Raw genomic sequence first — 27,388 nt, forward strand, 5'->3', positions numbered from 1 at the left:
TCCTCTCCCTAGCAGGTGGTAGGTCAAGGGTGTTAAGTAAACTTGACTCAGGATAGAGTCAAAAGAGGTTAAACAGTGATGGTTTTGGGGCACATGGTATTGTACACACATGGTATTCTGCGCACGATATTATATGTAATGGAGCCTATGAAAGGCTGGAAGGACTTCATTGTAAGGTAAAGGGCCTGGAGGTGAGCGGTGAAGGCTCACTTGGCCGGATTGGCCAGGGTTTTGGCCAAGGATAATGAAATTTCATTATGATCGGGTTTTTCCCCAAATTTGGGGTTTTCCCAAATAAACATGTGTGTTTATATGTTTATGGTTGTTGCTGGTTATTTTTATATTTGTTTCTCTTAGTAATTCTCTGTAATTAATTTGTGTTCTTGGGTAAATCTCTTAACAATTGGTATCAGAGCCAAAGGTTGTGTATTGGCTTCAGAAAAATTCTTTTGTTTCCAAGGGTTATTTGGCCTGGTAGACATAGAAAGGATTGATAGTTGGATCGAAGAGGAGAAGTAGTTATCGTGGGTCAATAGGGCTTCCACGGAGTTGTGTCGATGTGATCCTCCACTTATCGCAGGGCAGCACGAATACACACAGAAACTTTTAAGGATCAGAAAATGAGATTCGGGATTTCCTGTCGGCAAAACAAGATTTAAATGGGTGGGTCTGGAAATGGCTTGGTCAGAGACGTAATGCATGTAATGTTATTGTGGTCAATGCAAGAGACCACAATTGGGCAGGTGAGAGTGAGGTTGCAATGTTTAAATGCATGGAGTGCAATCATGGGTAGGTTGTATGCAAAGTATTTGAAAAAATGTGTCAATGAAATTACTTAGAGTGTGGTGGTACAAGGATAAGGAAAGCATTAGGTTTGGAGAGTGTCAAAGTCCAAAGGATGGTTATATAAAGATCGAAACAAGGATGCCCGCAATTGAGAGAGGATGGGTTAGAATAGTAGCAACAATAAACAAAAAAAAATTAATGAAGTCAAAATTATTGCATGTAAATGGGCATACTACTGTAAGCCCTGGTAAGGCATGTGTACCCCTAGGTAATCATCAGTAAAGTCTGGGTTAGACCTAGGTGATAGGGGCAATGTCGGGTTAACAATACCTCGAGTAAAAACTTTGAGGCGGGTAAGAGCTAGAGTGAGTAGGATTGTCTCACTATTGGCTGGAGTTAGTCAAGGAACCCCAAGTCAAGTTTAAGGGGGGAATTGTTAAGTAAACTTGACTCGGGATAGAGTCAAAAGAGGTTAAACAGTGATGGTTTTGGGGCACATGGTATTGTACACCCATGGTATTCTGCGCATGGTATTATATGTAATGGAGCCTATAAAAGGCTGTAAGGACTTCATTGTAAGGTAAAGGGCCTGGAGGTGAGCGGTGAAGGCTCACTTGGCTAGATTGGCTAGGGTTTTGGCCAAGGATAATGAAATTTCATTATGATCGGATTTTTCCCTGGATTTGGGGTTTTCCCAAATAAACATGTGTGTTTATATGTTTATGGTTGTTGCTGGCTATTTTTATATTTATTTCTCTCAGTAATTCTCTGTAATTAATTTGTGTTCTTGGGTAAATTTCTTAACAAAGGGTTGGCTAAGACAGATGGCTCGATGCAATTGGTCCTGGGCTAGTTGACGGGAACTTGGCTAGTGATTTGGGCTTGTGACACCGGGGATGAGCTATGGATCTAGTCGAAGGTCGTTGGATTCATGGGGTTCCTGATGAACTCATGGGTTGGTTCTCAATGCGTTCGGGTTTCCCTGATGGCTGATCCTTGCGAATGGACTTGGTTGGTTGAGTCTTGGGTTGACAAGTTGCTATGGCTGGTTTGTTGTGATTTTTGAAGGTAACTGGTTGGAACCAAAAGGGACGGAGTCACTCACTATTCATATGGTGAGGGATTTCTTAGCCCTAGGCGAGTTGGGCTATAAGTTCACGGCTAACAATTTCAGCTATGTCTGGCTTCTTGATACGAAGGGTCCTTTTTGTTCTCCTTGTATCTCTTGGTCCTATGCTCTATTCATTGCTGGGAATTCTCTATTTACGCACACACTTATCAATACAAAGAAACCAAATCATAAGTAATCCTCGTTTCTATTATTTCTAATGCGATCAATCCAACCAAACAACTAGATGGAAAGGAGAAAGCCAAGCGAGACAGTTGAACAAGGATTGGTCCGATCAGCCCCCAACAGGTCACCCCGAGAGAAAGCGGGCTGGAGTGAGGGAAAAGGCACACTCAACGTGCCTTATCGCTTAAGGCATCCGATTTCTTTCATTTACCAGAATCACCCAGTCATGTACGAGAGCCATTCATTCACTATATTACGGGCGAGCAGAGCAACTAAAACCAATCAATGGGCAGGCAGCGACAATGTCAGCAAAAGAATTCACACCAACCAGTGGAACTACACCCTATCCATCCTTTAGACAAAGGAGCTACCACTTAGACGACTCATTATTTCGGGGGCAGAAAACAGTCTTACCGAAGGGAGCATACTTAGCTCCACTCAGACATCCGGCTACATACAATAGGGACACTCTTACCCATTCATACGCATTCACAGGACAGACAGAAAGAAGCTACTCCTTCTTCGGCAGCTGTCGGACCCCTGACAGTCAGGCATACGAGTGTTACTGGACTATACCATACCAAGACTATGCACGAACCAGTACAATCAAACAGGCAGAGTTGCCAGAGCGGGAGGTGGGAAGCTTTGATTATGAAACAGGATGGGCGGGAACAAAGCACAGGGGGGGGGGCATACCTGAAAAAGCAAAGCGAGGGGAATGAAATAATAGATTCTCGCGAAAGACAGAACCACTACCGAGAGAGATTGATCGGCCAAGACCGACGCGACTTCAACCATGTATTATATGGATGGGTGACGCTTTCAGGGGTTCAGGGAGGTCGAGCAAATACGGTTCTAGATGCGGAGCTCCTTCAAAAGCCAGTTGATCCTGTGCCTGTTGACCGAGTCAAGGCGGAAGGTTAACCCTCACTAACATAAGCATTTGAGCCGGAAGCAGCTCGAGATTGAATTCCATATCCATAAGTGGTTGACCCAGTCCCAGCACCTTAAGTAGCACTACTTCGCCTAGCATCCTCTCGCAATTATGGTTCCAGACCCAGATTGAAATGCAAAGCCAAAAGCTAGGGCAAGGGCAGGACAAAGATGCCGTAGAAGTAGCATTTGTTTAAGCAGCAAAGAAACAGTTTCGCCAGCAGGATAGGCATCAAAGCAAGCAGCACCAGCAACGAAAGCACTAGGGGCGGAGGCAAGGTTAGCACCTATTGTGGTTGAACCTGTTGAAGCACTCGTTGATCTACCAGCGGCAGACCATATATCTCTCAAATAGACAAAAAGGTACCCCCCTCCCCCTAGCATATAAGCCCATCATGATCTATGCACGCACAAGGTAGTAATCCATGTCCAAAGAACCACTCCTCTTTCACCGCCTCCTGACTCATACGATCGCCATAGGGACGGAGTCACTCACTATTCATATGGTGAGGGATCTTTCCATTGGCATAATATGGACCCTTTCAATCGACAGATATGCTTAGGAATCGACCTACGTACGTACCTTTCCATCGACCAGAAGGTGGTAGGGAAGGCTTCTACCTGTTATTGCAATGCCGGTACGCAGCCACTTTTTCTTTGCCGCAGTACAGGGGCGACGCAGCATTAAGAACGGTGGGGCGGCAGAACTTCGAATCGCCCTCTATAGGTCGTTGCACTCCTCGTGGTATTATATTAAGATCCAGTTAGCAGAACATTCCATCGAGGCCCTATACCCCTACATTGCTTCCTATCTCCGCGAACATAGGTGTTTCACGTTGTCAGGGAAGGAGGACTGCATATATGAAAGGTAGGTGGGAATATAAGGCGTGCCAATCAACGTTTTGATTTCCCTATCCACCCGAGCAACTATTCCATTGCGCCAGCGAACTTCTATATCCCCACCCCTGGGGTGGTGGGCCAAGGTGGCAGAAGAATTTGACCACTCCGCCCCTCTGGGAGTGGCAGTGATGGGTATTTGAGGAGTGTTTTTTTGTGAGGCTAGCCTTGAATATATTGTGCGGTGGGTGGGTAGGGAGCGGTACTTGATGAAGTGGTTGGTTGATCGCAGGCCCATTTACCGGTAGTTGATCCCCAACGTCTGTGGGCGGCCAGGTCTCTTCGCTGCGGAAGAACCGGTCGGGAGAGCCAATAAACCACCTCCCCTATCTATCAAGATCCCCACCCGAAGATGAAACAGGAGATGGAAACAACGCCATTTATTCCATTCCGAGACTACGATCAACGTATTCTTCCCCACATTCACAAGTACTATCTAAGGTTGTCCGCTGCATTCGAGAAGAGTTCCGGAATGGCCAACCCTGAACCCAGAACCGGGACGGGAATGGGCGTCTATAGATAGATAAGAAATGGCCGGTTACTCGCTGTCTAGTATAACCAAGCCTTACTGTGGATTAGATCAGATCTAGAGTGCAGTGCCTTGCATTTTGAGCGCGACTGACTATAGAATTCGTACAGATTCTATTGAACTAACGAGAATGTGGAGGGATCTTCCAGTCATTCTTTATATATGTAATAACAATTCGGTGTTCTAAGAATGCTGAAAACGTTCTTCCAGTCATTCTTTATATATGTCATTACGCTATCGAAGAATTGAGAAAAGAATCGATCAATCCGATACGAGTTGACAAGGTCAATCCTTCGACAACATTGCTATTATATGTGTCATTATGCATTTCTTTCCTGGCCAACCATGATAATGGGTCATAGAAGGGTTCATCGATGGATAAGAACCGGTAATTACTTTCTCTGTTAGGAGACTTAGTCATCAGCATCAAGTCATCGAGTCAAGTCATCAGTAGTAAGTCATTGGTTGAAGGATATAACATGGTCCATTATCTATTTTCACTTCGACTTGGTCACATGGTGATGCTCGTTATATAAGATATTATACTTTTCCTATTTCGACTACGTTTTTCACTTTGACTAGAGCATTTAGGGAAACATTGTGTTTTCATTACATATGATATTATGTCACAACTTGCCATTTCTCTTCGAGATCTCAATCAGCATCAACCCATCTTATACGTTATTTTGATTTTCAGTTTGACAAAATCAACCAAGAAAAGGAAGAAGTTTTTCATTGGGTAGGGTAGATTCGGTGTCACGCACGTTATATACCTAATTATGGCTGGCTTCCTTATTATTGAAGAGAAGTAAACTTTCCCTTCTTTCCAATATTGTGTGTGAGGAAAAAGAGAGAGAAGCCACCAATAAGTGAAAGCCGTTCAGTCATAGTTTATTATATACGTAATAATTCTTTATACCTGAACAAGCCGAATGAATAAGCGATTTCATATATTGTGAGGAAGACAATGAATGCGTTCATGAGAAATGAATAGTTACCTTCCTTCAACCTCTCAATCTCTCCCTTTCGGTTCCTCACCTCTCACGACGGTTATCACCCATTGATCCCCCTTGAGAGAGCCTTAGAAAGACAGTTCCCATCCCTTACGGCTACCCACATGGCTCACCTTCGAATAGTGATGATATTTCTTCACTTAACTCTCGACTATCACTTTCTATCAGCTAGTCAAAGAGAGAGAGAAAGGAGGATGCAAGAGTCAGTAAAAAGGAAAAGAACCACCTTAACTTCTACTTAAATTATGCTCTTACCTTTTTTCAATGCTCAATGAATGACGACGTTGATGCAAAGGAGAAATTCTTTCTCTTCAAACCCCCACCCATGAACCAGCAAGCAAGCAGCTTAAGGAAGCACCAATCCAACAACTCTTCTTAATAAGAAAGGAAAGGAAGGACGGCTCCTCCTCATATAAACCACAAACTCATCCCTACACGTTATAACGGATCCACCACCGACCTAAGATGTGCAGGCAGCAAGGAGAGATGCGGCAACAAGAAGATGCGGCACAAGGAGATGGCCGGCAACAAAGCCCCCCAAACAAATACGGTAAGACAGTAGGGAAGAACAAATACGGACATTGACCAGGTCACTTTTTCACCCAGGTCACTTACCTACTTCGATAATGGTTGTTCCCTTTCATGGGTTCCCTTTATAATGGTGGCCGTAATAACAAGCAAGCATGTCCGGCCGAACTGGTCTCGCCCGAACTAATCTCACCTATCTCATCATCCGCCCCTCCTTATTCTCGCCTCTATTCGCAGGCGTTCATTGCCGGAAGATAGGTCCTTACACCGGTAGGTGCGTGTGAGGGGTCCTGATTTGACACTTATGACTGCTTACCTTGGCTTACCTCGAAGGAAAGTGAGTTTGTCATTACCAGCCAGCCAATATATGTTCTTCGATTCCCATCTGCCTCATCTCATCAGAACCTACCTAATCTGAGTTTGTCTGAAAGAAAAGGGGAGTCTGTCTAAAAAGGTCCTTTAGGCCCTTTCCTTAAAGTACAGCAGCTATCTAGCACAATCCACTAAGACTTTGTCAAGGTCCCTATCTAGCAACACTAGTCTCCGTAGGTGGGTGCAACCAGCCAGGTCTTACCTTATTTTATGCCTTACACTATGCTCATGAATACTTGCCCTTATGAAATGAAGGAAGGTACATGAAGTCGCTTTCCCTCATAGGGCAAGGAACAAAATGAGACCACCGTCCCCCACCCAATAAGCCTCAAGGAAGCATGGCTTGACTAAAAGGAAAGGATTCCCCCGGCAGGGCTCTCAATTTCAGGAGAGGATTCTTGACCAGCTTTCTTAGACTATTTGTACTACTATTATTCTTAACACTAGTACACCCATTATTTTCACTATTCACTTCTAACATACGAGGATGCTATCTACATCCTAGCTGCTGCTTTCTCTGCTTCTGAGCCTCTTACTCGATCTGCGGGTGGAAGCTATGGGTAACTGGAAACGGAACTACTACCCATGCCTCTGGTGGTGGAACTGCTCGCTAGGTGCTGCTTCCTCGGCCCTTGTTTATGGTGACTCGAATGCAACCTATGCCTCTGTGGGTGACCCCTTATCAATAGACCGCAATGCGTTCAAAGTAAATCAAAGAAGGACGAGGCGACCCCTTGACTCCAGGTATTTGTAGGGGTAGACCTGTAGAGGAAAAAGGTATACGTAGGTGGTAGAAGTGGACTATACATAGGGGAAAAAGTGTACGTCGAGGTCAAAGTAAGTGGATTGATACGGGAAGGGAACTAAAGCCAGAAACTACGAGCAGCAATTCTGCAGGACCCATTACCTTGTTGTTGCAATTACCGATTCACCTATTCCCAATTCGATGCCATCCACCGATAATTAATCACACATCGATACCGATAGCGATTGTCGATTCACTATACGCCCTATAGCCACCTCGTCAACGCAGCGCATTTTGATCCGAATTGCCGGTCTACTACCCGCGCGTCCCTTAGCCTTAGCCGCCTAGCCATACCCCATATCCCGATGTTTATGTCGTTGATGTCGATCGATCCGACACCAGTCGCATAGCTACCGACCCTAAGCGAGATACCATTGCCAATTGACCTGCAAATCTTGAAACCAATGCCAAACCAATCAATTGATCCCATCCAGTCGCATGCCCCGATGCTGTTATCTACCAATGCTAAGAGCCACTAATCCTTCCCGGCTGCTGTTGGTGGTGCTGCTGGATCCACTGCTTCAACCGTATCTGGATCTGGCTCTCGATCTTGAACATCAGAATCTGGATCACGAACTGGCTCTTCCCGCTGCTCTACCTCTACCACTGCTACCCTTGTTTCTTCCTCTGCTTATGGTGGTGGATCGACTGCTCCTGGCACAAGGTAAACCGCTAATGGGTCTCGATCTGGATATGGGTAAACTACTGTCTCTCCTGCACCTGCCTATGCTTCTGCTACCTATGCTTCTGGCCCGCAGCTACCATTGAACCAATATATCTATCAGTTCAAGCAGTTGATCTACCGGCTATTGACTTCGTTAATCCTGAAGCGAAGGGAACAGATCCCATTTCATACAGAAGAGGGAGCCGGAGCACAGTGAACTAGGGTATACAGGGCAATAGTTCCATGAAGTGATATGGATTCGCCTGCGTTAAGTGCTGTTACAGCATAGCTTATTTCTTTTAGCCCCGCCTTTTCAGGAGCGGGATAAAGCAGGCACTGAATGAATAAAGCGGTTCGCCCGGACCCAGAGCTAGCTTATTCTGTCGATGAACCAGAACCCGTTCACTTTAGTAGTTAGAGTATATCCCGTTCAATAGTGAAGTGGGAGTAAAGAAGAAAGCGGTGAAGATAGAGAAGAAAGCAGTGACAGATAATAAAGAATCAGCATCTGGAATCTGGAAATAAGCATTATGGATATTCAATCAATCATTAAGTAGATAATAAATCCATTAAGCTATCTTCAGTAGTGACTTTCCCTCCCTGGATCCCATAGTTCCGTGCATCTCTCTGTCTTTTGGTTGATTCTGAAGAAGCGGTGTGCGATTTTAGCCCGCACTGGTATTCCCCCCTGTCCGGTAGGGCCAGCTATGGGTGTTGCTTGTTTGCGGCACCATCAGCAACGTCTTTGGACCCGGTGAGATAGTGGGATGAAGGTCGTCCACGTCCTATCCTTACCCCATACCCGAATTTTCACGCTCATCCTGCACCCGCATAACTTTATTCACGCTTCACACGCTCAACCTTATTCTCATTCACACACCAACCAATCTGTAGCCTCGATAAAGTAACATTCATCCAGATCGTCCATGAAATAGTAGCAATCTTACTCGTAAGCATAAAACAAAAGCTGTAGTAAATACCTATGCAGTATCCCCGGTCATGCGCTCCCATACCACCGCCTCTTTATAAGCAGCGATAAGTCATCTATCAGTAAATACCAATGCCCTACCGAGAGCAGTAAGACCCGTAGCTCATGCCATAGAATAGACTCCCATAGTTACAGCAATAAGGACCACCATCTCTCAAGTAATGTAAGCCCCCGCCACTATCAATATGACTGTCCCCCTGAAATCAAGCCCCTATGAGATGAGAAACAGCAAGTACCGTCATTGTTGCAGCGAAAGTGAGTAAAGTAGAGTACTAGTCCTTAGGTATCAGCAGCAGGACCAGAGATGGGAGTCAGTTTGGTAGGATTAATAGCAAACCTGATGAGCCAATTAGTTCGAGATCTCGATTGCATAATGATATATATAAATAATGACCAATGGGAAAGGACATTCTTTATATATGTCATTATCTCTTTTATCGGTCAATAATGACATATATAATAGATCTCATTCATGACTGTAATCATTGGTCGAAATGAACCAATTAGTTCGAGATATTGATTGCATAATGAGATATATAATATATGCTTTTCATTTCCCTCATTTAGAGTGGAATGGACAAGATGGTGATGGATAAGCTATTGATGGTGGCAGTACATAAGCTAGATCAACTAGATCTACTTCAAGCACTCGATCTGGATCTTCAACTATAACAGGATATGCTTCTCACACAATGATAGATCAACAATTGTATCCACTAATTACATGACTCATGCTTCTGGCTACGCTATGGGCTACGCTTACTTAGATACCCCCACCACCTCTGCCCTAGCTTACGACTTTGCTTCTCTTGCTTCTTGGTCAATTGAATCAACCACGTAGACTGGTTATACTGAAATTGGTGTTGGATTTAGTCTATATATGTAACCATCAACAACTTCACCACCTGGTCCTAAAGCTACCCTTTACTATGCCTTAGCCTTTGCTACCTTCTAGAGCCCATGATCTATATGGGTCTAATATGAATATGGGTCTCTAACTATAAGGGATGCTGGTAAATCTGTTGCTACTGATGGGTATCTATCTCACTCATGAAATGGAACAGGAAGGGGTAGACGTTGGTGGATAAGCTGGATCTATAGAAAGGACTAGTCCTCAATCTCTAACCCGAGGGTATGATGCCTCTATTTCTAATACCTATGCCATAGCTACTAGGCATGCTTCATCTACTAGGTCTTGATCTAGAGAAGAAGGAACTGAATCTTTATATTGATCAGGAACTGGAACATCTGCTGTTGGACCTGTAACTGGGACTGATGCTTATGGGTCTATTGTTGTTGGATCTGCTGACATGGATGTTGGTCTTGCTACTTTTCCTATTCCTTCGATTAGACTGACTGGCTGAATGATGTGGCATAGCTTGCACAGCACGTATCTATGAATGACCAAAAACCACATATGGTTATAGTATGATGGGAATACCGTGATATAGTGAGTTCCCAACATGAGTGACTGGGCGATTCACTCTAGATTTAAAAGGAAGAAAGTACGAGATACCTTCTCTGGAACACAATTGAAGGGAATGAGAATTTTGAACGATAGGCCCAAGAGTTGTGCATTAGTGTTTTCATAAACATGTCGAAGAGCACGGGATGTGTGAGGCTTAATATTGAGGTAGAGCTAGCATGTTTATGGTCCTTTGACATGCCATGCTAGTTCGAGTCATTTTACCTTGCCCTCGTATATGAGATGCTCCACATGGACCTAGAGTATAGCCACAAAAGCTAGGTCCTTTCCCATATAATCTTTTAGTCTGTCTATGGGATAACCAAGTACTAATGCACCTCACCTACTTATTTCAGGGACATAGTGAACACATAGGGATGAGATGGAGCACGTATGTGAGCCAAAAGCCTCAATCAAGACTGCTTATTTGGTGGGTTATGCCAATAGATACCATTTAGTCATCACATCCAAGAGTCTAATGAAGAAGCACGCCAGAGAGTGATCACAAAAGCTGCTTCCCTTATATTGAACTACTGGCACTGAGATACTGGGGGTTATTAGTCAAAGCTACAATGAAATAATTCATGATTGCCAAGACACTTATCATCCTCTCTTCTACTCACCAGGGTTGGAGAAATGCTTATCATTCCATGCAAGCTTCTAATTCAACAAATATATATCCACCCAACCCGGAACCAGCTTCAATCGACTAGAGACCGATAGGGGATTCAAAGACAGAATTAGTAGCGTTTCTCCCCATAGCAACATAGCTTCTTCCAAGCAAGCCCTATCAATTGAGCAAGCCCTATGAATGTGAAATGGAGAAATCAATGTGCAAGGTTCACCCAAGGCTAGGAGATAGGTGCCCATTAGAAGTATTGAAACCAATTTATATCACACCTAAGGTTTCCTCGTGAAGGGACAAAGAAAGGCAGCTAGGCTCAATGCCACAGACAGGTCAGTCGATCTCATTCATTCGGATCAGAGACCATGGTCGGTTCCTTACTAACGGAATAAGATGTGGGGATGGATGAACGAGTGATTGATATTATTTGTCTCCTTTTCGCCCTTCTTTCTCATTTTTAGGCCCCTACACTAGTAGTATAGGGGCCCCCCTATACTACTGGTGTAGGGGCCTAACACTCATGAGTCGACCGGAGCATCCCACATCAAATGAACCGTAAAAAGTATACTCCTATTGGTTGGTTGGTTGCTTGGATGGAAGTTTTTGTTTGCTGATGCTGGGCCAAATGAAGGATTTGATCGAAAAGACACTCGACCTGTCATTTGTAAATACGTATGTAAGATAACGCCCAACTCTAAGTGAAATGAATGATGATTAAGCATCGATCTTCTTTTCTTTCTTTCTTTATTTCTTCCATAGTTTCTCCTGCGGGCGACTAAGATTGTTTGTTCATTTCTCTGAAACCCGGCAGGGACTCGGATAGGAATACCCATGGGTCGAGGAGAAGATTGCTTCAGTAACTCCCTTCTATGCCCCCCTGCCTCGCCTCTTCGAAGAAGTGACTGCCGGTGGTGGATCTGGCTTCGAATATCCATCATCTATTATATACGTCTTAACAACTGATAGTACCGGTCGAGCCCACCTATGTGCATTCTTGATTTACCCACCTGGATACGGCTTAGTGGGGGCATGTGATCCGATATCTCCTTTATGGTACGGTGGATCGGGTGGGGAAAGGAGAAGGAAGCAGGAGAGCTTAAGGCAGAATAGAGTTCAATCGACCCAGATGGCTGCCACCATGACTCTTAGAAGCTGCTTTCGACTTCACTTCCCATTGCAATGAATCGATTGAAAGGAGAGAGACTTCAACCAAAAAGACGTATACAATAGTAGTGCGAGGGAGGAGCGGAATAAGCTGGAATGCTCTTGTCCCCTCGACCTTCAGTTAGTTGTTTGGCTTGGCCATAGGTGGGACTTTAGAAGCTTGCCGGGGGTCATGAGGCAGGTCGATCACCAGCGGTAGGATGAAGCAGCAGCAGCAGCATTGAACCCAGCCCAGAATGTTCCGGAGAAGGCGAAAGCCAAAGAACAGAAGAGCTTCCGAGCTGAAATGCTTTGCTGGCACAGTCGAGAAAGGAAGGTCCCGGAGGGGCTTGCGCTTCCTAGTGCAAGGATGATTTGTCATGTTGTTATATACGTATATAGGGTCGAGTGATTCATCTTGTGGTTGTTCGAGTGAACTTACCAGGGTTCTACCCCATTGATTCACTCTTCACCTCTGTCAATGGATACGACTTAACGACCCTCTTCCAGTTTTGGAGCTTTCTTCCTTTCTAAATGACTTGAATTGTTCTCCCACCGGTTTCTTTGGAACCATCAACTCCAGCTCTCGAAGAAGCATGATCAAATGCACAATATCCAAATCCACTCTTAAGTGTTGGGATAGATGGCCTCAATTTCAATGTTGCAGAGGGGTAGATAGCTATGAGAGTGAGCAGGGAACGTGAATGCATAACCAAAGGGGATCAACAGAACTCGAAAGGTGTTCAATAATGGTTTCCAAAGAGAGGTTCCATATTCATATACAGAGCAAGAAAGCTATTAATTGGCACAATTCACATCAAAAGAGGAGCCAAGCCAATTCACTATCCATATTCCCCATTGGGGATACTCACTTCACATAAATAGGCCTGGTAACAAACCCAAAATTCATAGGTCTCGTTGAGGGCTTGTCTTAGAGTTGAACCAATTGCCCGTCTCTGCCTTTCCATGATGGATCCATCAAGCGGAGGAGATAGCATTCCACTTATGGTTAAGTTGGGCACATGGTTCCTTGGAGTTGGGCACCTAAAGATGGATTGATTCTCTGAGCAAGGACATACTCATGGTGAATGGAGAGGAAGTTCAGCCACTAGCAGTAGTTCTGATTTTACTCTTTTGTTCCGCCACCCTACCCCAAAAGGGGGACTCGAAACAATGCAAAAGAGAAGAACGAATGCACCGCTTAACTTAGCACGCACCCAACTGCACTAAGATTCTTTTCCTCGACTAGTTATGGTAATCTGTTTATAAGATCCGGGTGAATATCTAGATGCAACTTCCTTTCTGAAAGAGAGCTACCGGTTCTAAGTCTTATATACATATATTACCTTGAGTGCCTTCTCCTCTACTTGGAATGCTACTTCAAAAGCTTATAATTACTAATCGATCTCCCATGTAGCAACAAAATGAGATTCTAAACTCTACACCTGATGGAACCAAGGACGCAAGCGAATTAACTCCTCCTAAAGGGTAGACTCGTGTATCCATTCCTATTTCTACCATCACCTTCAACCATTGAACCCCGGCCAGCGAGCCTCAATAAAAGGTTGAATCAAGCAACCTTGGGTTAAATCATCCATCCTTCCCCCTCAGTGCCTATCTCAGTAAATGGCTCATATCCTGCAGACCCTAAAAGAAAATGCATCCCTCCCACCAAAAATAGAGAACCATTGTGAAATGCCATTTTTCCAATAATAACAAATCACTTTGAGTACCCTGAGTGCTTCAAACCCGGGGTTTAAGAAATTTTCAAAGTCAAGGTCATAGAGCCAAGATCACCAAATTACATTCACCAGTCATCTTCAACCTTCAACCTTCAACCTTAAGCCAAGCCAAGCCTGATAGAAAGAAGCCTTTCAACATTTACCTCTAACCTATAACCTCTCAGTAGAATATGCTTTCACCTTTTGTATTTAGCCTTTGCCTATAACATTTCAATAGAAGACGCCTTTCTAGCATGGGAAGGGGGGAAGGAGCCTTGAACCTCAAACCTGGAAACACAAGCCTGTAACATGGATAGGTGGATGCCACAGCTAGGATTTTGGGATTGCCTCATGCTCACTAATTTGATTGCGGGCATTGCTTGCTTGCTAGATTGATTTCTTTTTCGATTGGGAAAGAGATCAACGGTTGGGACTGATTCAAGCTGGTAGATGATACCTGCTAATCAATTGTTTCTTGATTGGATTGGATTGATCGAGATAACCCATGCATGTTACCTTGGAGTGGGAGAGATTATATTACCATGTTGACTGGAGGACCCATGTTCCCAACATGTGGACAGAACGTACGGAACAATGTGACTACCTGCACCTAACGAAAGCTCAACGCTATGGAACAATCACTCGAATGTTCCTATTGGGTAGGATGATGATATAACTGAACAACAACAGATTCCACTTCGCATTTGTAATAAGATAGCTATTGGAGTTGGTCTTGTATCAAACATAATACCCATTTGCATAAAGATGAGCATCACATAATTCTTCCCATGATCAGAACAGAGTAACCTTGAACTTGTTGAAAAGAGAACAGGTATATATCCGTTAGCAGTATAGAGTTGAATTGGGAATAGCTGGGTGACGAGGTGACTGTAACAGGGCTGTTGGCATAAGATAGCTCCATGTATTGGTACTAGCCACATGTGAATATATCAGGTGTAATATAGACCCATAGGCATAATAGATTTCATTTGGTAACAAGGTGATTCGAGAACTAAGGTAGGGACTGGAAGTGAATAAAACTGGATGTGTATGTCCATAAGGAGAAAGGTAGCAGGATGTGAAACCACGCCACCCTCCAAGCAAAGCAAATAGAAAATAGACATAGAATGGAAAGAAATACAACCAAGAACACCAGAGAGGGAGGAATGGCACAAGCGAGAAAGTAGACAAATTGGCTGAAAGGCCAACTGGGAAGGATGAATAAAGATAAGCCGAGGCCGAGGTTGTGGGCTTCCCCCTCATAAGTAAGGGAGAGAGGGAGAGTCACAATGTGGTAAAGGAATGAAGCCTCAGAACGAGTGACGATTAGGGCAGAAGATGCACCCAAGGTTGGAAGTAGGTAAGACAATTGCTATAGCTAGGAGTGACTAATATTGAGATATATTGAGTGGGTTGAGAGAATATCTCTGACATTTCTAGAAAGATAATGGGCAATACGATCGAGACATAAAGGTATAAAAGGATATCATATCATGTTCAAAATTGAGTTTTTGGTGTATGAAAATATCAAATCGTGTTATCCCATAACTAACTACTATCTTTTTCATATCAGATGAAATCCATAATATAATTGGACCAACCCTAAAGACCCTAAATATTAGAGAAGGACAACGAGAGGCTTAGGACAAAATGGCTTTGGTAAAGGCAGAAAAGCGGCATACAAGGTTATATCGAATGCTAATATGCTCCAAAGGCCAAGGGATACAAGAGATTAGTCATGAAGAGTGGTGATTCCTACTACTACAATGAAATGAGCGATGATTCATAATTGTTGGAACAAAGCTAGGAGTAGGCCAACTGATATCCTAAATCCTCATTAGATAAGGAATAATTGGATAAAGAAAAATTATATGCATGAGAAATATGTTCATGACAGGTTTGGATATAATGAGAGGGATGGGTCAGCTTATGACTCCCTTTTGTTGGGCTTGGTGGCGAAGGCTTAAGGTTCAAGGTTCAAGTTGGACTCGATGGAGTTTAGAGATAAGTGCAGTTAGTCCTCTTAAAATGATCAAATCTATTGTCAAAACGAAGTATAATAAACATGTATATAACATTCTCTTGTCAACCCCATCCAAAAGAATAAGAGAAAGGCCAAGGAAAGAAAGATATGAAGGAAGGATAGATAATAAGGGGGGCGTGATGATGGAGAACAATGACTGCCAAGATAACTAAAGACTATTAATGAAACAAATAGTATAGGGGTGGGGCTATGTGTCACCATCTGGAGGCAGAATAGAAGTAAGGATAAGGAAGATGATATAAGTGAGAGTGAAATATGGAATTAGAAGAAGAAGGGAGGCCAGGTTTTAGCAGTGCATGACCCAAATTATATCTCTGATACTAGGAGATGAATGGATATGAGATATCTGATGAATGACCCTGGGAGGAAGACATAGTTCGATATTCTGATCCTAGATTTATTCCTGTGGTTAGGAACTTGCATTTGTGTGCTTTTGGTTCGAAGTGGTACAATGCTTGAGTGATGTAGGTACGGACTAATAAGTGTCGGATGCGGGTGATAATTCAACTTGGGAGGAAGTGTTTCATGATGATAAATGATTAATTCATTAATTCGAGGGATGTTAAGTGACTATAGAGACCTAAGAAGGGCAAGGTATAGTTAGTGACTCTAAAGACCTCAAATTTGAAATGAAATTGACCACTTATTGGCGTTGTTGGTCGAGGGTTTTGTATATAATTTTAAATTCTCTTTCTTTGTATACGAGATTATGATTGATGATTTGAGCGAATCATACCTATTCCATAATGGTCAAGTCACTTAAAGTACCTTGCCCCTCTCCCCTATTCTTTCTCAGAAATGAGCTGGGTGGGGTCGTCCCCTCCTCTCCTTTCATAGATATACCTAATCATAGAGATATCATATGTTATCCCAATGATGATATCAGTTTTCCCCCTCCCTCATCAAAGCTTTACCCGACTCACAATGAATTGCTCATCAATCAATCTCATCTCGCTGGCTGAATCAATTGCTCGATGGCTCAATAATCAATTGGTGAAGGCTGGTTGAATCAATCGCATGAATTCTAGGCATTCTTCATCACTCAATGGCTCATCAATCAATCTCATCTGGTTGGGCTAACTGAATCAATGGCTTCATCAATCTTTTCATCCCATCTGGCTGGCATGAATGAAGGTTGGCATTCTAACAAACTCAATAATTGAAGAAGTTCCTCCTTATAAGTTGGTTAGATCATTGCTTTAGGTGACTTCTTCCTTCTTGCCAATAGAGGAGCCAGATTCTTGATGCATGGATGGATTGATTCCATAATGAATAGAATCAATTGAATGACAATATCCCTCATGATTCGAGAAGGAATGATAGATTGATTGTCCTATCTCTGTAATGAATGAGAGGAGTGCATATATTATATATGTCATTACGGTATCAAATCCAATATGCTATTATATATTGAAATAGGCATTTCTTCCAGTCATGAATGAGATATATTATATATGTCATTTCTTTTCGACCAAGTCAAGAAGTAAGAGGCTTCCAGTCATGACAGATATGTGCATATGTGATCGGTTCATTCATTATATATGTCATTTCTTACATGTACCAATAGCATGGTGATCCCACCATCAAACTTAAGATTGGAGGTCTAATGAGCATAGGATGGGCTGGAAGATGGGAAAATGGGCTCATGGGATGGGATGATAGGTCTGATGGTAGTGATGATGGGTATGTTGTATCTAGGTTGATGGGGCCTCTATATAGCTATATAGAGAGCCCCAGGGGTGAAGTGGGATAGATCTACTAGATGGAGATAGAGTTCGCATTAGTGGTTTGACTCTGATGGCTGGTATGGGAGGTAGGGATGATAGGGATGGAATGCTTGCTTGCTGGATTGATGGAAAGTAGTCCTAGCCAGAATTCATGGGATGGAATCAAGCCTCAACCTGAAATCCTTGTACAATTTTTCAGTGATGCATTGGGAGCAATACTAAAAGCTTAATGGGAGAGGGGTTGGGCCCTAATATTTCAACTATATAGGTACTACTTTCTTACTTATAGTACATCCTATTTGGGATAATCTGAAGGAACTTGGTTAAGGAAAGCATGCTAGACTTTCCTGTTTGAAAGCCTGTTAGTGCTGCATTCTAGCAGATTCTTCTATGATAGTGGTTTATTACCTGCCCCGAAGGGCTTACTCACTTACAACCTATCCTTCTGACCCCAGCATCAACCGACCCATCAAAGGGGGAATCATGAGGGAAGGGAGCTTGATAGGCATGGTAGTTAGGGAAGGGAGGCAGACTATATATATAATATAGAAACCCTATCCTAATAGCTACAACCTTGCTTCACTCATGTAGGTAGATATGAGAGTCTTAGATCGGAAATAACCTTTACCTGACTTAATAGCTACAACCTTCTTGACTAGGATTAGGTGAGGGATCCTACCTTCACTGCTACCTACTTTACCACTTTCTGTAGAAGCGAAAGAACGAGCTACAACCCTTCTTTACATATACTACTAATTAATATCTTTCTTCGCCTTGGCCATGTCTTTACTCTAAACCATGTCCCTCATGTCTCCCAGGTAATTCCATGTCTTTGCCAAATAAAAGAAGTCAAAATACTACCATTGAAATAGTAAGTATTTAAGGTAGGTACTTACTTGTAGGTCAGGTAGGTGAGTTGGCTTGACTCAGAGCATATTACTTCTATGGTAGGTGGGATAGGAACCAGAACCACCTATTTAAGTACGAATGTATTATGGGTTAAGGATCTATTCCCAACCTTATCTAATAGGCTCTTCTTTACTTGATAATGTCCCCGGTAAGGAGAGGTTAGGTAGGGCCCCTTCCCATGAATCTGCCTCAGAATACCTCCTTCCTTCCTTTTCTAGGCCAGTTAGGTGATCCTTGCATCTTAGATAAGGTAGCTTTACTGGGCTTTCCTTCTAATGGGTTTGCCCCTGTGGGGCTGCTTGGAAGTATTAATGATTGTCTTTTATGGAGTCTACTTATTGACTTGGCCCCACCAATTCTCGAAGTCTTCCCTGACTTTCAATGCATGTTCGACTGGTGGCTATAATGGAATACACCTCCATCGAAGTAGTAAGAGTTAAGGCCCCACCCAATGGAGGCACAATGCCTTAGTGTAATGGAGTATTTACCTAATGGGTGAATTGAATAGAGATGAGCAGAAAGTTTTCAACTTCCTTCTTTATCTTCTCTCCTGTGCTGCCCTGCCCTTCGGCGGGTGGTTCAAAACAATAGGACATAACTAAATGAAGGGCCTTATCTCTCTTATTTCCCTAGCAGGAGGGCTTGAGCTTGCAGTTTCAAGTGGTGAAAATGATAAGGAGATAAGCACATTAGTTATTGTCTTTCCTTGGCTAATGGGAGTAGACCCGACCCTTTAGGGGGATTTTAAGGAGATATTGACCTGATTTCACATGATAGTAAACTACAGTTATGTCAAGTACTTCTATGGAGTATGGAGTGCTAGGGCTCTCTCTATTCTTTCCCTAGTTACTGAAATGATGACGTGAAAGACTCCGTAAATTAAGGGCATCCTGGGTTGACTTATTAGTGGGTGATAGTAGCTAAGGGGATGGGGGGGAGGGAAAACATGAGATTGAGACTTAGTTATGAGGATATGGAGGGCGTTCTTCGTTAACAATTCTATTTTACCACCCAACCTAGGCCCAATTGGATATACTGAAGGATCAGCATAGGGGAGATATTCAGAAACAATAGGGTAGAATCACGTCCTATCACGAGTGTGGTAACGTCATACCACAAAGGAGGACTACCTCTTATGATACTAGTTCCTTATATATAAGTAGGCAGGCGGGCTCATGCCACTTGCCGGGGAGTGGAATGCAGGCAGGCAGGTTATGTATGGCCCTGATGAATGATTGTGGTTGGTTCTGTCCATAGAGGTGTAAGAGATGTCAAAGTAGACTTTCCTTGTCCCTGGGGCAAGGATCAATGAAGAAGGATCTTGCCTGCCTTTGTAACAATAAAAGAAAAGTTGGTGGATCATCTCATCTCGTTCCTTGAGTCAATGGCATGCATGACTAAAACAAGTGAAATGATGTCCCTTTCCCTTGTAGAAGAAGAAGGTCTTTGGTTTGCCTCATTCCAGGCCAGGGAGATTGAAATTTCTTGTCCCTAAGTGAGTGAAGTGTGTGTACAGTGTGGTTCAGTGTGTGTAGAGAGTAAGAACTTAGGAAGGAAGGTCTAAGGCTAGACAACATTGTTTGCATACCAATATTGATGTGGGAGAACACTGACATAAGTTGGAGGTTTAGGGTCAGTATATTGATAGAGCGAGTTAGAACGAGGGTATCCTTCCCTCAATCAATCGCTCACTCAATCCCTCAATTGCATTCTCTCTCAATTGAGAAATCAATCTCATCTAGTTGGGCTAACTGACTTAATGGCTTCATCAATCCGTTCATCTCATATGGCTGGCATTCATGCTGGCACTCATTCTCAATCGAATTCATTCTAGCTAGCTGAATAAATCACTCAATTGCTCAATCAATGCATGGTTGGTGAGGGCATTTGTGGGCTTTCTATAGTCACTTAAGCCCCCTAAATTATAGATTGGGTGGTAGGGAAATTCTAGCTTTGGGATACTTAGAGAGAAACCCACAGAGAAGATAACTTGGTTTTCACCCTAATACTAGTAGCGTAGAAGATTAGCTATGGGAGAAGACCTAAAGCCATAGAGTTGAACCCTAATACTGGTAGAAGAGAGTACTGGGTCTATAGCCGAAGAAAGGGTGGCTAAAGTATGAATACTATCGCCCCAAAGATAGTGTGAAAGAGAAGCATAGAGAATTGGGTCAAACACCATATAGATAGGGGCAATTAGAAAGCATATAGTCAAACCCCAAATGGGTGGCTAAGAAGAGAGGCTTAGGGAGACATTGCCATTAACCAAAAGCATTGTCATTAGACCATAAAGTTAGGCTTATAGAGACAGAGAAAAAAGGCCCCTTGAAATGGTAAGATAGTTGTGAAGATTGAAGTGATAGGGATGACCAAAGGGCCGCCATCGAGAGGAAGGATGGGATGGATCACTAGCTTGGGATCATTGGATATGATATGCCACCTTTTAGTATTTCGTTTCTATTATGAAAAAAGCTCAAGAAAAGATAGAAAAGATAGATCAACACCTTAGAATTTAGCCTCTTCGAGGGGGCAACCTCCTTTACATTACATAAATGAAAAATTCTTGGATGATACAAATGAAAAGACCTCCTTTCTATATATAGGAATCTAAGGGGTCATAACATAATCAGAGCCGACATAACAATAATAATATGAGGGCACAGTAATAACAATAGTGGGCTTCTATGGGGCACAATAGTAACAATATGGGCACTACATGGGTACATCAATATAATAAGTGGGTTATACTAATAACAATAAGGGGTTACACTAATAGTATAGGGGCCTAACATGCCCCTCTCCTTCAGAAAGAATTTTCCTCAACGCTTGAGTAGTTCTTGATGCTTCTGTATAAAATTCTTGTCCTCCCATGTGGAATCTTCAGCAGGTAAGTTCTTCCACTTGATGAAATACTCTGAAATTAATCGATTTCATAGCTGTCAGTTCTTATTTCTATGACTGCTCCAGGTTCCAATATGATTTTTCCTTCCTCTTCAATTTTTTGCAATATTGTTTGAATTGGGATCTTTTGCAACTTTTGAATAAGTGGCCATACATCTTCGTCCTTCTTCCATTCATGCTTTGCTTCTTTTATCCAATCTAGTTGGATAATAGAAATAACACAAAACAATGCTTCCATATCCTCATCCTTGAAGAGTCTTCCCATTCGGTAAGGTCACCATTTTTTAAGTGCATGTAGTATTGCCAACATTTCCTTCTCATAAATAGCTTGCTTGAGATGTAGCAGTAAAAATACCCAATCAAAACATTTTTCACTATAATTTTGATCTATCTGTTGTTTCGTTTGATTTTGCACTGAAGTGGCGTTATCCTTTAAAATTTGGAGAACTTGTTGTTGATGCTTGATGTGATCTTTCACTGCTCGAACCTTTTTCTTCTTGCTATGTCCTTCTATCTCTAGAGTTTGAGGAGTGGTAATTTCTTCCAATCCTTTACAAGGATCTTTCACTTCTTGAACATTTTTCTTTTTGATATGTCCTTCTATCTTGATAGTTTGAGGCGTAGTAATTTCGACCAATGAATTACAAGATATGGTTGGATTCATTTCTTCTTTCTCGGTGTGATCTTTCACTTCTTGCACCTTTTTCTTCTTGATATGTCCTTCTATCTTGAGAGTTTGAGGAGTGGTAATTCTTGCCAACGCTTTACAAGATATGGTCTGATTCATTTCTTCTTTCTCTGGGGTGGGGTCCTGGTGTATATCTTCTTCTTTTGATGTTTCTCGATCATTTTCTTCCTCCTCTTCATATTCTATGTAAAATAATTTCTTGTCATCACACTTATGACCTTTAGTGCATTTGATATCACAATTGTAACAAAGCCCTTTTTCTCTTTTTTCTTCCAATTGTTGTGGCGTAACCCTTGTAGGTTGTGGAAGGCTAGGAGAAACAACACTTTCATCTTTATAGTTGTGAGGGGTAGACTTCCTTGTTGATATAATTTTACTTTCCAATATGTCACAAAGCCCTTTTACTCTTTCCAATTGTTGTGGTGTTGCTCTAAAGAAGGTGTTGCTCTTTGTATCCTCATAATGTGCTATCATTTCCTCCGTGAGAATTGACCACGTAACAAGTTGTTTACGAGAACAAAGCCCTTTATACCATAAAAATTGATCTAGTTCTAAATATGAAGATGAAATACATACCTTTTGTAACAGTGGTACACCATCTAGATCAAAATATTACACCATCTGAAGTATCCAATTTATTGGATCCTTGCCATCAAACTTCCTCATCTTGCTTTTTCTTGATTTTAGGACCTCGACCTTGAAATGACTATAACTCTGTAATTGCGGATATTTAAGTTCCGAAATTTGCTACCTGTAGTAGCCCTCTGTGTCCTCTTTCCAATGCCACTAATTTGATCCAAATTGGATTCTCCAAGAAAGAGTTATGCACAATATCCCAAGATGACCTGATTATAGACCTTTCCAGAAGAGAGAACTTGTATGAAGTACCACGTGTAAAATTTTCGATCTTTGGTTCTGAAAAGATATACAAGAAAATACAGTCCGTCCTCTTTCTGTACCTTCTTACTAAATTTCAATCTGATCCCCAGAAAGAAAGTTATGACGATTTTCCCTAGGTCACCTATTTTGAATGTAATTCAGGAGTGTGCAAAAAGACCAACTTCCTCAGATCATATATCCGCAAATATCGAGCGAAAAGCTTTGAATTTTGGACCCAAGGTTCAGCGCGATTTCTTCTCAAATGGGTTTTTTTTGTGACTTCTGAAACATCACAGAAAAATTTATAGTGAAAATGCCAAAATGAACTGTTTGGAGCAGTGAAACCCTAGAATCCAAAGCTCTGATACCAAATGTTATGAAACCAGTTCAAGAAAATATAGAAAAGATAGATCAACGCCTTAGAATTCAGCCTCTTCAAGGGGGCAACCTCCTTTACATTACATAAATGAACTATTCTTGGATGATACAAATGAAAAGACCTCCTTTCTATATATAGGAGTCTAAGGGGTCATAACATAATCAGAGACGACATAACAATAATAATATGAGGGCACAATAATAACAATAGTGGGCTTCTATGGGGCACAATAGTAACAATATGGGCACTACATGGGTACATCTATATAATAAGTGGGTTATACTAATAACAACAAGGGGTTACACTAATAGTATAGGGGCCTAACAGTTTCCCATCCCCATATGCCAATTTATAACTTTCTAATTTAGCAGTCATTTGCTAAGTTCAACGGTCAATTAAGCACTTGCAAGGCCAGGTTATCACTAGTTCATTTACCAATTTATCACTAAGTAGGACCAGCACCATGAGTTGCACTACCTCTCCTTTCATGAATCTGAAGGAGGCCCAGAAGCTAAAGCAGAAAAGAAGATGTGATATAAGAATATGATGGCGAATGTGGAGATTCAATTTTGCTCCTACTAGGGACGTAGCAAACTGATGGTTTGTAAGGCACTGATACAACCAAGATCTATATTGAGGCAGGGCAGTAGCTTAGGCAGTACAGAGAGCCCTTCCTTCAAAGCTCACTTTCTTGAAACCTTAATAGCTTACTTCCTTCCATTTAGCCAACATCTTTTCTGATCGGTAAGGATGGTCCAGCAACTAATATTGGTCCAGCTAATGAAGGACAATCCTACCTTGGGCTTGCCTAACTAAGTTCTCTGGGCTTGCCTTCCTTTCCATTAATGCCAACTTAATGGATAGATTGATTGGGTCATTAGCAGCCTTCTTTCCAGCATCCATATCTATCCTGAGACTCTTTGAACAAGCAGTGGAACTAACTATGTATCTCATAGTACCTCATACCTAACCTACCTAATCCTAAATAATCTAATACCTCCTATAATGGAACCTTCCTAATGTCAAGACCTAATACCCTTTCTAAGAGTTTATTTAAATTTGCATTTTGAAAAGACTTGGGTCTCGGAGCTTGTTAGAAAGGAGGCTACTGGTAGGCATAGAGTTATTGAAGATTGTTTGATGCTTAGACTACTCCAATGTGATTTTATGAATATGAAACATGGTCACTTCTTTGGTATTTGTTTGGAAAAGGTGTTGATTACATATATCCTTATGTCACCATCAACCTCACAACAGGAGGCATTTTATTTTGTTATTATGAATGTCACTACTCAATTGTGTCTTCAAATTCTCCAATTGCTTTCAGGTCTTGCATCGAAACCTATTGATTCAGACAAGCAGGAAAAAGGATGGTATCTGGTTATTACCTCCACAAGCAAGGTTTTGGCGTCAAACAGAAAGACTATTGAGGAAATCAAAGGGTTAGCAATTCCACGCTTGTTTGTCACTTGGACTTTGATGCTCTGACATGTGAACAAACTAGACTTCATCCAGAAGACCAGAAACAATAACAAGCCTTATTGGAAGATGTTTGGGTTCTTATAACATCGGAGCGGGAAGGCTAAGAGAGGCATGTGAGCTTTGTCGTTCTGCTGGCTTGGCTTGGAAGGCAGGTACTTTATATGGGCTTTGATCCTTGTCCTTCAGTAGAAGCATTACGATCCACTAAACATACAATGACAAGCCATTTCACTTTCAAGTGGGTTGAGTTACCAACTAAGGCTATGGAAATGGGCTTCATTTTGTGCTTCTGAACAAATGGCTGAACAAGAAGCTTAAGATATGAGGCAGCTCTCTTTGCTGCTCAGTGTAGCAATTTGAAACGGTTGTTGCCTATTTGGATTGGGAGTCCGCATGTTGGGCTATGGTTAAGTCATGGCTTGACATTCAAGTCGATTTGGAGCAGTATCCAGCAATCCAAATTGGATAGGAATGACCCAACCCAATAGGTGATTCCAATATGCCAGGCTTATTAATACCTGATATGTGGCCACCACAAGTCATTTACAAACAACCTCGTGATCTTAACGCACTATTTCATAAGCTTCATTCAGGGGATCTAGTTCATGAGGCAGTATGTCGAGGATGCAAAGAGCAACATCGACAAATTCAGATAGCTCTTATGTTAGGGGATCTGGCGCATCTTTTGGACCTGCTATGGGCATGGATTGCTCCACCAAATGATAACAATGTCTCCAGGCCTCATGGTCATCCACAAATGATCCGATTTGGGGCACATCTGCTTGGTGTTGCTAGCCCTTCTAATGACAATTTATAAGAAGATGCTAAGGATAAGATTCAGATTGTTCTTGATCTGATACTTAATATGTCTACAATATTTCTTTTCTTAGGAGGCGTGAAGAACTTGTTGGTGTGTATGCTTCACACCTTGCACCTCATCTATGTGTGCAGCTGTATGCGCACATGATGGAGTTGAAGCTAAATGACAGTGTATACGATAAGTAGAAAATATTTCAATCGGCAATGGAGCCGGGTCATCCTTCAAAAGGCTCTGTTTTATATATCCTTGAAAGGGTACTTAGTAGGTCTCGGGTGGTGAAACCTGCTGCCCGGCGTGTTAAGATGGAAGATGGTGGAGAGCATCACCGACTGGAGAGTGTTTAGAAAGCAAACACTGTGCAGTGGCTTTGTTTCACCCCACCCTCAACAATTTATGATTCTGAGCTTATCAAGGCTGAATTGCGTGCACAGGCATTGCAGCATAGCAATATGGGGGGGTGGGGAATTCGCTCTTCTATCTGTGTGGAGAGGTCCTAGAATGCCAATCGTTAGACCCCCTGCATAGCCATTATATCTTTACTTTGTAGTTTCAGACCTAGCTTGACTTAGAACCAAAGTGTCAATTCTATAGCTCCTTAGGTTGTCATCTACACAAAGGGACTCGTTGGTTTTGAGTATGTCTTTTAGGTGCAGAGGTATATTTCCATCTAACCACTTTGACATAGGTTAACCAGGTTAGCCACATTGTTAGTAGGCCTAAAAAAAGGGGCAAACCTTTACTTATGGATCTCCTAAATTGTGATCATTTCACGTTTGACCCTACAGCCTTCTAATAAAGAGTTGATCGCAGTCAAGGATCCACACCCCTTTTCATAGAGCGAAAAGTGGGTACATGTTCAGTCAAGAATAGACTCACTAATCTAATTGTGATTCTAGCTTGAGTCTAGTTTGATGCCAAGCCCCTTTTTCTCTCTACTACACTTATGATTACATGTCAGTGACCACGAGTACTTGTTGTGGATAGAAATCCAAGAAGAGAATGTCAATGGGAACTATTCTGTGACTAATCACATTAGGACCTTACACTGGACTGGAATGACTGTTCTTAATAATCCACTCATCTTCAAATATTTGACTAGGCGTGGATACATTACATGAACAGGATTCCATCCATATTCTCTTAGTGCATCAAGTTTCTATTTGATGGGTACATTTATGTGAGACTCAGAGATCCCATGCCACATGAGCATTATGCTCGCCATCCCCTAATAGTAATCTAGTGGTATCTAATCTTTAGTGGCTCCTACTGAAGATGCCACTCCACTTGTCTAGACTTCTAATCCTATCCTTCTCCTTAAGCAGCCTAGTTTACTAGTATAGACTCTAGCACCTCAATCTTAGTTAGAGATAGCCTATGTCCCCGAAAGAGGTTCTATATAAGCTTATTCTACTTTTGAGAATAGAATGACTCCTATATAGGAAGAGTACTTCTATCTCTTTTTCTATTATCAGGGATATCTTAAGACATGATCTTATTGAATATAAAGTTTTGTATTAAGAGAGGTAGGATTTAAAGAATAATATGAAGATGAAGAAGATTTGGTTATGTTTGTTTATAGGAAGTTTGAAATGTCAGAAAGAAAAGAAGATAGAGAAGTCTTTCTAGTTGGAATACGAATGAATAAACCATAAGTAATATAGATACTTGTCCTAGAATAAGAAGGGATTGAGATCCTTTGCTTGCTTTTATGAAATTAGGAACTTAAGGTAGAAAAACCTATCTAGCTAACCTCTTACTCTATATTTAATAAGACTAGGATATCTAAAGTATGCTAA

The 27,388-nt window shown here is 42.0% G+C and overlaps 1 pseudogene; it reads left to right on the plus strand.

The window, feature by feature from the left end:
* Window positions 1-659: 659 nt before the first annotated feature.
* LOC149170557 (nuclear pore complex protein NUP107 pseudogene) lies at window positions 660-26,117 on the plus strand (annotated as a pseudogene).
* The last annotated feature ends 1,271 nt before the right edge of the window (window positions 26,118-27,388 follow it).

This window comes from Pinus tabuliformis, chromosome 4_2 (assembly GCF_031772625.1).
Source record: "Pinus tabuliformis cultivar Carrire ecotype Pingquan chromosome 4_2, CPIR1, whole genome shotgun sequence".
NCBI lineage: Eukaryota > Viridiplantae > Streptophyta > Pinopsida > Pinales > Pinaceae > Pinus > Pinus tabuliformis.